This window comes from Triticum aestivum, chromosome 4D (genome assembly GCF_018294505.1).
Source record: "Triticum aestivum cultivar Chinese Spring chromosome 4D, IWGSC CS RefSeq v2.1, whole genome shotgun sequence".
NCBI classification, from domain to species: Eukaryota; Viridiplantae; Streptophyta; class Magnoliopsida; order Poales; family Poaceae; genus Triticum; species Triticum aestivum.
The window spans coordinates 261,292,012-261,302,791 of NC_057805.1; the positions used below are offsets into that span (position 1 = coordinate 261,292,012).

At 45.1% G+C, this 10,780-nt stretch overlaps 1 long non-coding RNA gene across 1 annotated transcript; it reads left to right on the plus strand.

Moving 5' to 3' along the window:
• The first annotated feature begins 8,323 nt into the window (after positions 1-8,323).
• On the plus strand, positions 8,324-10,780 carry LOC123097420 (uncharacterized). Its single transcript, XR_006447172.1, has 3 exons — positions 8,324-8,867; positions 8,993-10,329; positions 10,413-10,780. It is a non-coding gene; the product is annotated as an uncharacterized lncRNA (long non-coding RNA).

Sequence of the window (10,780 nt, forward strand, 5' to 3'; positions counted from 1 at the left end):
CCTCGGCGGCGGCGCGGGTGACGTGGCGCGCTCCGATTGGCCGGGCGCGCGGCGGACGTTGTCCGGCCGGAGCGGACGCGTCCGGCGCGGAGGGAGAGGGTTAGGGTTTCGTCTGAGATTTCGTTTTTCGGGAAGCCCACTTATAAATAGGTAGAGGGAGCTAGGAGGCTCCAAATGAGGTGCGGTTTTCGCCCACACGATCGTGATCGAACGACCTAGAGCATGGAAGAGAGTTTGGTGGGTTTTGGGCTGGTTTTAGAGGGGGTTTTTGCTGGACACTCAAATGGACTTTGCGGATGCCCGGTTAACCGTTGGAGTACCAAACGACCTCCGAATGGAACGAAACTTGATCGGTAGTCTCCGGGTGGTATATAAAGACCACTTGACAAGCCTCGGTCCATTCCGAGAAAGTTTGACACACGCACACAAAAGAAAACAAGAGGAGTGCACCGGAGGAGATAGGAGCGCCGGATTGGAAAACGGACAACGGGGAAAATGCTCGGATGCATGAGACGAACACGTATGCAAATGCAATGCACATTATGACATGATATGAAAATGCATGACATGAAAAAAAACAAAAACGAAAGACAAAACCCGACAACGGAGGGAAAAACATAACACATAGCCGGAAATGGCAAGAGTCGGAGTTACAAATATGGCAAGTTACATGCGGGGTGTTACAACAGTCCACCACTACGAGAGGATCTCGTCCCGAGATCTAGGACTGAAAGAACTCCGGATATTCGGAACGGAGATGGTCCTCGCGTTCCCAGGTGGCTTCCCGGTCGGAATGGTGCGACCACTTCACTTTCAGAAATTTGATAGACTTGTTGCGAGTCTTGCGCTCAGTTTCTTCAAGAATAGCAACTGGGTGCTCATGATAAGACAAATCTTCTTGGAGGTCAATCTCTTCGAAGTTGATAGTGCGCTCAGGCGTCTTGAAGCACTTGCGGAGCTGTGACACGTGGAACACATCGTGCACGTTCGCGAAGTTGGAAGGAAGTTCAAGTTGATAGGCGAGGTCGCCTCTTTTGCCAATGATCTTGAAAGGACCCACGTATCTAGGGGCAAGCTTCCCTTTGATACCGAAGCGACGAGTGCCTTTCATTGGAGAGACGCGGAGGTAGACATGGTCTCCGATCTCGAAAGCCAAATCACGGTGCTTACTGTCATAGTAACTCTTCTGGCGCGATTGTGCAGCTTTGAGATTATCACGGATGACTTTACACATTTCTTCAGCTTCAGTGATTAAGTCATTGCCAAGAAGTTGGCGTTCACCAGTCTCTGACCAATTGAGAGGAGTACGGCACTTTCTGCCATAGAGAATCTCGAATGGGGCCTTGCCCGAACTCGCTTGGAAGCTGTTGTTCTAGGAGAATTCAGCATAAGGAAGACAATCTTCCCATTTCATGCCAAAGGAAATGACACAAGCCCTGAGCATATCTTCAAGAATTTGATTGACTCGCTCGACTTGGCCACTAGTTTGAGGATGGAAAGCTGTGCTGAAGCGAATGTTTGTGCCCATGGCCTTCTGGAAGGAGTCCCAGAACTTAGAGGTGAAGATGCTTCCACGATCTGAAGAAATCAATTGTGGAATGCCGTGCAAAGAGACAATTCTGGAGGTGTAGAGCTCTGCCAGCTGAGCTGCTGTGATGGATGCTTTGATAGGAAGGAAATGAGCCACTTTAGAAAGCTTGTCGATGACAACGAAGATAGCGTCATTTCCGCGCTTGGACTTTGGAAATCCAGTCACGAAGTCCATTTCAATATGATCAAACTTCCATTCCCGAATAGCAAGAGGTTGGAGGAGACCAGCTGGTCGTTGGTGTTCTGCTTTCACTCTTCGGCAGACATCACATTCATTCACGAATTGAGCAATTTCTCGCTTCATTCGAGTCCACCAAAACGACTGCTTGAGGAACTGAAATCAACTCCGCAGGCCACCCGTACTCCATACGCCGTCGTACAATCTCGGCGTTCTACCAACATCGCTGGACCACCGTGCTCCAGCAGAGGTACGCCTATCTCATGCCAATCTAAAGACGGTTATGTCATTTCGAGAAAGATATTTTAATTGTTTTCTACTCCATTGTTATGTACAAACATGTTGTGCCACATGCTTTACGACGTGTCAGAGGGCTTCCATGAGCTGTAGGGATTCGGTGGTGTTGATGGTCAGCGGGTGATGTTTCAGCACAAGTGGTAAACACATTAAACATGTATTATTATTTTTCTTGACTAGTATTTTCCTTTTGTATCCTTGGTCATCTAAGAATTACTTTATTTGTAATTTACAGTAGTTAGTGATTTCACTGGAATCGGATGCACGTTCTATAATTTCTAAATTGTATGCATACCATTCTACAACTTTATTTTGTCATGGCACAGCATGTAGGTATTTGTTAAAAACTTAAAATGTACAGGAGATGCAGGGTCCTTTGAATAGAAAAAATACTTAAAGTTGTATTAAGTCAGCGACAATTAATATGGATCGGAGGAAGTACAAATATCAAATAAGATACCACCCAACGATATGCCTTCTTCTATGAATTAGTGTTATCAAGATTTGAAAAACACATGGTTAGAATGTCATGTGATATTGATTACTAGGAAAGCCGTGAACTGAAAAAATTATACATTTCGTAGCCGCTTTGTAGAGATGGCTAGGATGTGATGCTATGATTACAAGAAAAACCATGAACTAAACAATTCATACACTAAATAGCCACTTTGCAAAGATGCTTTCACTAAAAGCACAATTCTTCTTCATGCTGGAGTATTTGATGTGGGTGCTTATTGGGCTAAGGAGAGAGTGATGAGTTTCCCATCCGTTGCTTAGTTTTTCTCCCGTTGCAACGCACGGGCATGTTTCCTAGTTATTAATTTATTAATTATTAATTATTAATTATTAATCTTTCCCTAATAATAAAGCACGGATTGACTTTGTCGGGTTCACCGTCACAATACGCTTCTTCCCGTGAGTTTACGTTTTCACTTTGAATTTAAATCATATAGCGAGGTACTATTTATGCCCTGGCGCTGGACAAAAAAGCTGATATGTGCGTCCGAAGCCCCAGCCCGTAGCAAGTCCTAATAAAATACGTTGCCACAACTTGCCGTGAACGACACAAGTACATCCAGCCACGGCCGTCCCTCCTGCAATAAATACAGGCACAACCAAGCCTCCTCCTCTACTTCTTCGAAGCACGTAGGCCTATGGTCTCGCTCTGGGTGCGATTGGCCTTCAACGAGCCATGACACGTCGTGCCGTGCTGCCGGACGGCGAACACTCGGCACCCTAGGCACTACGGCGTACCGCCTCAACGACATGACATAGATAGATGGGCACCTGAGAACATATCGTGCAGCCCCACGATGATTCGCCGCGGCACCCGGAAGTAGGGGTTTAGGAGCGCCACGGCGCTGACCTTGTCGCCGTAGCCGTCGATGCGCTCCTTCCCAATCCGTATCGTCGTGGCGTGCGCCATGTTCGCACCGGCGCTGTCGCCCTTGAGGACGACGTGTGAGGCTTCGCCGTGCGCGCGAGCCAGGGCTCGGCGCCGTCGTATGCGGCTGGGATGGGGTACTCCGCGGCGAGACACGGTAGTCGACTGAGATGACGACGGTGGGGACGGCTGCGACGAGTTAGGCGCAGTAGCTGTGGTAGAGCGGGGACGCGGCGGTGTGGACGAAGAACGCGTCGCCGTGGAAGAAGATGACGACGGGGAACTTCGGGCTCCGCAGCGACGGCGGTGGGGAGGTAGAGGCGGGCCTGGATGTTGGCCGCGGGGTCAAGGACGACGTCCTTGGAAGCGACGCCATTGGCGCTCGACGCGGCCGCTCTTATGCACGCGCAGGACGCCCGGCATATCGTACTCCAGCTCCAGCTTAGCAGGGCTAGGTGTCGGGACGAGGTACGGTGGGGTGTCTCCGCTAGCTCCTCGGCCGGCCGCCGCCGATCATATACGCGAGAGGCTCTGGCCGAGAGCATACATGCAGATCAGCATTGGGAGCATCCAGATCGAGAGTCTGACTACGTTTCCAACCACCGTGGGCAAGCAGACAAGCAGCTGGATGGATATGTCATATGTGCCTTCCGGCCGGAAGGAATCAATTGATGCAGAGCTTGTGATCCGGCGGAACCAGTCAGAAAGTGTGCACCTCTCCTCTCCAATAATGTGGTTGGTGGAGTAGAATATTAGTTCACCAATGCAGAAACTCTCCGTGATATGTTTCATCTGAAGCCACAGTACATCAGAAGTGCAGTGTGCGTGCATTCACATTTCACACTGCGTGTTTGTGCTCATATATCAGCATGTGTAGACAATACACGGCCGTGTAAAAGAAAATTGTGAGTTTGCCATGGAAGAGTGATTTCATGCTGCTAAGGTAAATTCAAATTAGACTTACATGGAAACTAGGTATATGGATTAGAGACATTCATGCAAGTTTATCTAGAGCTTGGGTGTCTGATTCACTAAACTTAATTGTAAAATTGGGATTAAACTTACTATTTCTGCTCTCATTATCTATACCTATCTACTAATAAAGTACGTAGTGTTTTGGCCCAACTTCGGTCCAGTATGAAGTCCCCCGGTATTTTTTCAAATAATTTATATTTATATATGTAATTTGACCAGAAATATGTTTAATTTCAGGAGGGCCTGCGTTGCACCCTTTTTTCTGCAGACTAGGGAGTAGCAAGAAATATTTGTACTTTGCCGGATTGCAACTCATGACCCCAAAGGCCTCAACCAGCTGACCTAGCATACTTGTGCTAAAAAATAGGTTCATTATTTAATTAAAAAGTCCCACCTCGACTCTTTGCATGAGAATACATCAATTTATATACATTTATAAATTGCGTGGAAATTGGGAGCCAATTCAAGAACAAGGAACATAGGGAGCGAAGGAATTAAATGGATTTGGGCTAGCATGGCTGGCTGGCACAAAATAAATAAAATTGTTTGATTTGCATGGATGGTTAAGTCAATATAAATTAAGCGAGTTTGTAAGAAAGACCAGATTTCGTGATTGTTGCTATGAGGGGAAGACCCTATAATTAATGAATTAATCCTTCCGAAGTCCATCAATCTTGCGTTAATAATTATTTTTAAGACTTTCGTGACATAACCACAACAAAGGAGGGAATGGATTTCAACCTCGGCATGCGTATCCCTGCTATCGTGAGGTGGCACCATCCAGATGTTGTTGTGTTCATTGATATACGTTTTAATTACTTCTCCCGTTGCAACGCACGGGCATATATGCTTACCTACTAATAAAAAAATAGGTATTCTTAGTCCGTCATACTAATTTATAGAAACCCCCTGGTGTTTTTAACATTAAACCCGCAATACATATCAAATGTTTTTTTAAATACTCATATCTTCTAAACCGTAACTTCAAATTTAACATGTTATATATGGAATTTGATTAAAAAATATATAGAATCTGAACATGATGTTATTTTACCTGTTAACCATTTAAAAAAATACTATCGAGGGTGCAATCTTAATCAATAGTGCATTATCTGTCTTTCTTTCATATCGGTACTGATCCGGATTGTGGATGAACATCTCAGCAAAATCAGGATTGGAGACGAAATTGAAGATCACTCGCGCTTTTCTTATACGTATTAAATCTACATGCAAGCCGTGTTTAAATAGAAGACATGTGAAATCTTGAACTTGCGCTGTTGTTGTCAAAGACCATTTTTGTTTGGGCCGTAGCTGCAAATACTCAGATTATAGACCATTTTTTGCAAATTAAGAGCGTGTGGTATTCTTTTCTTCCGTTGCAATGCATGGGCCCGTTTGCTAGTCTTTCCCTAATAATAAAGCACGGATTGACTTTGTCGGGTTCACCGTCATGACGTTTTTTTGAAAAAGTCCTTATGTTTTTTTATAACTGAACCCGCAGTCCTATTTTACTGGATATGGAAATAACGATTGAGTTTACCGTCCCTGGCTTGGGCTGTTTTTATCCATCGCTAGCACTGGGCCACGCGAACGCTAGCTTCGCTTATGGGCCGCGAGTTCACCGTGGAACGGCTGCTAGCAACTGGACCGAGAGAACGCGAGACTACACAATATACGGAGTAGAATACATGGCTTACCATCACACCAACAACGTGTTGTGTTCGAAGTCATAGCGTCAGTATTATACTATATATATACAACTAGGAAACCACCAGTATTCACCTAAAAAAGGAAACCACCGCTATTTTCTAAAGAAAAGAAAATCGCTACTATAAAACAAATTTGATCCCTCGATCTAACCCGTTGTCGTCGAGGCGTGGTCGCCGAGGATCCTGGCGAGGTACGCTCACGAGAGGTGCCGCTGAGGTCGAGCGACGGAGTAGAGGAAGATTTGTCCGCCCGCAGTCCCACGGCTCGAGCACGTATGCGGTATGCGTGGCTCTCGGCTGCAGGAACAACGAGGTGGTCGTCGTGCCGAGCCATGATGGGTGCTATTGGAGTATTGGTCATATCTCAGGGATGTCTGTGCCTACTCTCTCTTCAGATCCATGGAGGCGAGATCCGGCAGCAGCGTGATGCCATGTGCTTGTACTACCTCCTTCACCGGCAACAGGGGTGCAGCAGCGGCTCGATCCTTGATCCTTGCGACCCCGGTGAGGAGGGGCTGGGGCAGCTGCGGCTTGCGCGCGCTCTCTCCCCCTCAACCGCTGGCCCTGCCTCCACTTTGAAGCCCGTGAGTGGCTTCTAATATGCCCTTTGATTGATCAATACAAACTGCAAACAGAGAGATGACCCAGTGACTAATCCAGTCAGATGTTGATCAGATCGGAAGATAGATACAGGGGAAGAAAACGAGCTTGGCGGCTACAACCTGCTGCAGATGCTCTGGTTCGATGGAACTAAAAAGCTAGCGTTGCATCTTACCATGTTGTTTTCTCCATACAGTGATAAAGCTTTTAAACAATCCTTGCGTGCATACCTGATCTTTTAGCGTAATATTTTATTATATGGTTCATCTCTAAGAAGGCCTGTTCTGACTTTTTGATGTCTATATTCACTATAGAGCACTAACTAAAATCACCGGAGAAAGGATTAGTGGCAGCTAAATTTGCAGCGAAATTCTAGCCTAAATCGGCACGATCTCTCGCGATCTGTCAAATTGTGGGACGATTTCCTAGCAGCAAATGAGACGCGATCGCGGCCAAATCGCCCGTGATTTGATAACATAGTATAAAGTAGTTCGGCTTGACATTCAATATTGAGTGGTCATACATATGATTAACATCATACCATCTGGTTTTGTAAGTATTATATCTCAGGGATGCTTACAATTGTCACCATCTAGCACTACTTTTCCATGGCTGTAATCATTAGTATTATAATTCTTTTGTTTTACAGAATTATCTGTTCAATTTCTTCCCGTCACAGAGTAAGGAGGGCCATCTTTTCCAATCAGCAACTGAGCTTCTGCCCTTAACCTGTAAACATGGAAGATAAATCACTTTCGTGTCGCGAGGAATAAAGTTAATAGTCTCCAAAGGCAAATGATGCTGACATCGGATTTGAGCGATGAACCATTTGGCAGAGGTATGTCTACTCCTATGAAAAGCAGATATCACTCCATTAGTTTCCTGGCGATGATTAGATTTGTTTTGTTCCCTTCTATAGATTGGGGTCATTAATCAAGTTCACAGTGTTGTATAAGCATGGACATTAGGTATTAAATTTAGCCAGAGTTCATTATTAGGTTTGCAAAAAGAGTATAGATGGTCATGTTCAATATTTAGTTGTACCTTTTCAAATGACTGACATGAGGTTTAGCAAAAGTAACTTTACGATCCAGATATGGACCTTTCTATAGCGGTTGTCGTGGCTTGTTATGACAGTGGAAACATATTTAGATTTCCTAGATTTATTCATTCGTCAGTTGGACATTTTAGACTCATCCGTTCTGGTGGATCATGTTTCTATGTAGGCTTACATGTCATTCTTGACTTATCATGACACCTGACATTTGCCCTATAGCAAAGTACGGATCTTAAGGAGAATATGTGACTACACGGGTGGAGTGCTTTCTTAAAATAAAGACTTGTGTGTGTATGAGATGGGGCAGTAGGGAGTTATTAGGGGTGTTGTATTTTTTCCTCTCCCGTTGCAACGCACGGGCAATTTTCCTAGTATTAATAAAGCACGGATTGACTTTGTCGGGTTTACCGTCACAATACGCTTTCTTTCTATGAATTTACGTTTTCAGTTTGTATTCAAAACATATACGCGAGGTGGTACTAATAAAGCAGCTATTGCCTTGTAATAAGTCTATACGCAAACCGGTACGACGAGAGAAAAGAAAAAAAAAACGCAGCCGCCCGCACGACACTGCCTCCCAGCCCCATCTCCACCCCGGCGCTCCCCTTGCCGCGCGTCGCCGGCCCACACCCCCAATCGCGCGGCGGCGCCGCCTATCCCGCCGGTGCGCCTACCCCTGCCCCACGTGCCCCAACAGGCCAACACCGGTGGCCTTCCACTCCCCGGCGACCCGCGGCCATCATCGTGGAGACGTGCAAGCAATGGCCGTGGCCTTCATGAACGAGCTGACCCTGGTGTCGTGCGTCGTATCTAAGCTTCCGGAGTTGCCGTCGTCGCTCACGCTCGACCTGCTCGACGCCCTCCTCAAATCCGCTGCCGCCGCTTCGTCAAGGCTGCTCTTCTCCCCCAGCGGACCCCAGATCCCATTGGTCCCCTAGCCAGTTGCTGGCAGGCTGTCGACGGCGACGAACGCCACCGCCGCCTGATTCTGGTTCAACCACTGATCGATCCAATCTTCCACTGCAGAAAAGCACCAACAAGCATTGGATACGCCCTCGCCTGGTGATCTCCCTGAAGGTATAAGGGCACGATCTAACGGCTCTCTGGGCGGCGGTGGCTAAAAAATGCATCTCCTCCTGTTGTTGTGCTGCTCTCTGTTCTCTGTCATCTTATCTTTGGTTTTTGTTGTGCTATATGTGCAGGTGTTGTGAGGCAGGAAGTGTGATTAGAATCGACAAGGAGCAGCTAGAAGCAGTGACCATCTCCCTTACATGGATTTGCAACGGCCAAAGTACTCTCTTAATTCTTTATTTTCACTAACTATTCATACAAGTTGTTCCAAATTAGGTGAGCCCTTTCCATGAGCTTTTGCCCACAACCTGTTTGATGTTATGCGTATGAGGGATCGAAATACATTTTAATTTTCTGGTGAAACTCTTACTGTACGAGAATGCTCAGCTCGTGGACCGACTGGAGGTCGCTCGCATAGCAGATCATCTCATCGCTGCCCCAAGCTCGTCCACAGTGCTGCCTCGAGCTTCCTCCATGGGACGCCATCGCTATTGCAACACCATGGTCACCGGCTGACTGCCCGGCCTCTACTTCTTGCAGCCTGTTGAATAATCAATTCGCTTGATCGCAAATAAAATACATGATGTTTCTAATGAGGCTAAATACTTGTTTTAAGAGAATGCTAGGGTTGTATGGCAGCACCCAAAGGAGCAGTTTATGGCGCTGGAATTTTGATTCAGTCTGTAGTAGATGATAAATATTAGTGCCCACTTCCTCTGCTATAATCAGATTTTTTACAGAACACTAGCTCGTTTCATTGAACAGATCTAACATGGTTTGGTGTTTATCTAATAGTTAGTTTGATGATATGCCTTTGAGAAACAATAGGCATTGTCTTCTGGAATGTTGTTGTTTTCACAATAATAAGTTCGATAGCGTTCATAATATTACTCGAAACACGTTTATTAAGCAAATTACAAGGGAAATTAAGAATCTCTAGGATAACTTTGGTTGATGTTTTAGATATAAATTCAAAGGTTAATGTTAAGTCATCTGATCCTGCATGTTCTTATGTGACACCCTTTAAATACATATATTGCATCACACTGTTTTGTATGACTACACAAGCACTGTAATGGGGTCAACATGCCACCAGAATGATCTGGCATACTTTACCATCTCATTAGCAATTCAAGTTACTCCAATAGATTGGTCCATTCATTTACTCAACTTGTGTATGAATGCTTCTAAGCATATATTACTGTCAATTTTACTAACATGCCTACACGGTTGTTACTCCTCTTTTTTCTCAATTAGTTGTGCACGATAAATACAAATACAGCTACGTTTTGCTCATACCAGTTGTTGTTTAGGTCAGTAATTTCATCTCAACTCTTATTCAACTTGAATTCTTACTTACTCCAGGTGAGCTTATTGAATCCTGAGATGGAAAAGATTGTACTTGCAGCAACACCGCCTGCATCTTGACTGATGCCCCCATCATTATGATCAACATGGCCTATTCCAGGTGATCAGAGGAACTCAACGTTTGTTTTATAGTTCATACCAATTACTGATCTATTTCAAAATGATATTGTCTCATGGTACTAGGTTATCAAATATAATCTTCACCATGGCCGAAGGTAAATTTGTTCAGGATATTAGTTTGTTTCATCCACCAAGATAAACAACAGGTGGCATATGGTGATGAGATAGGCTTCTTCAGCTCTTTATTTGGCAGTCCTCTTCTCGAATCCCCTCTCTTTTCAATGTTGTCCTGAAATTTCAGCAACACAACTTTGTGATCTTGCCAGGCAATCATGCTAATTGAGAAAGATGTGGTATCCAGGACTATGTATTGTACTACTCAGAAAAATGTATTTATCTCTTTCAGGTCTGCGCTAGCTATTTCTTTAAACGACATTCTGACAGTATGTGCAAAAGGATGATGCCCGTACAGAATAAATTTCTCTTTTTTA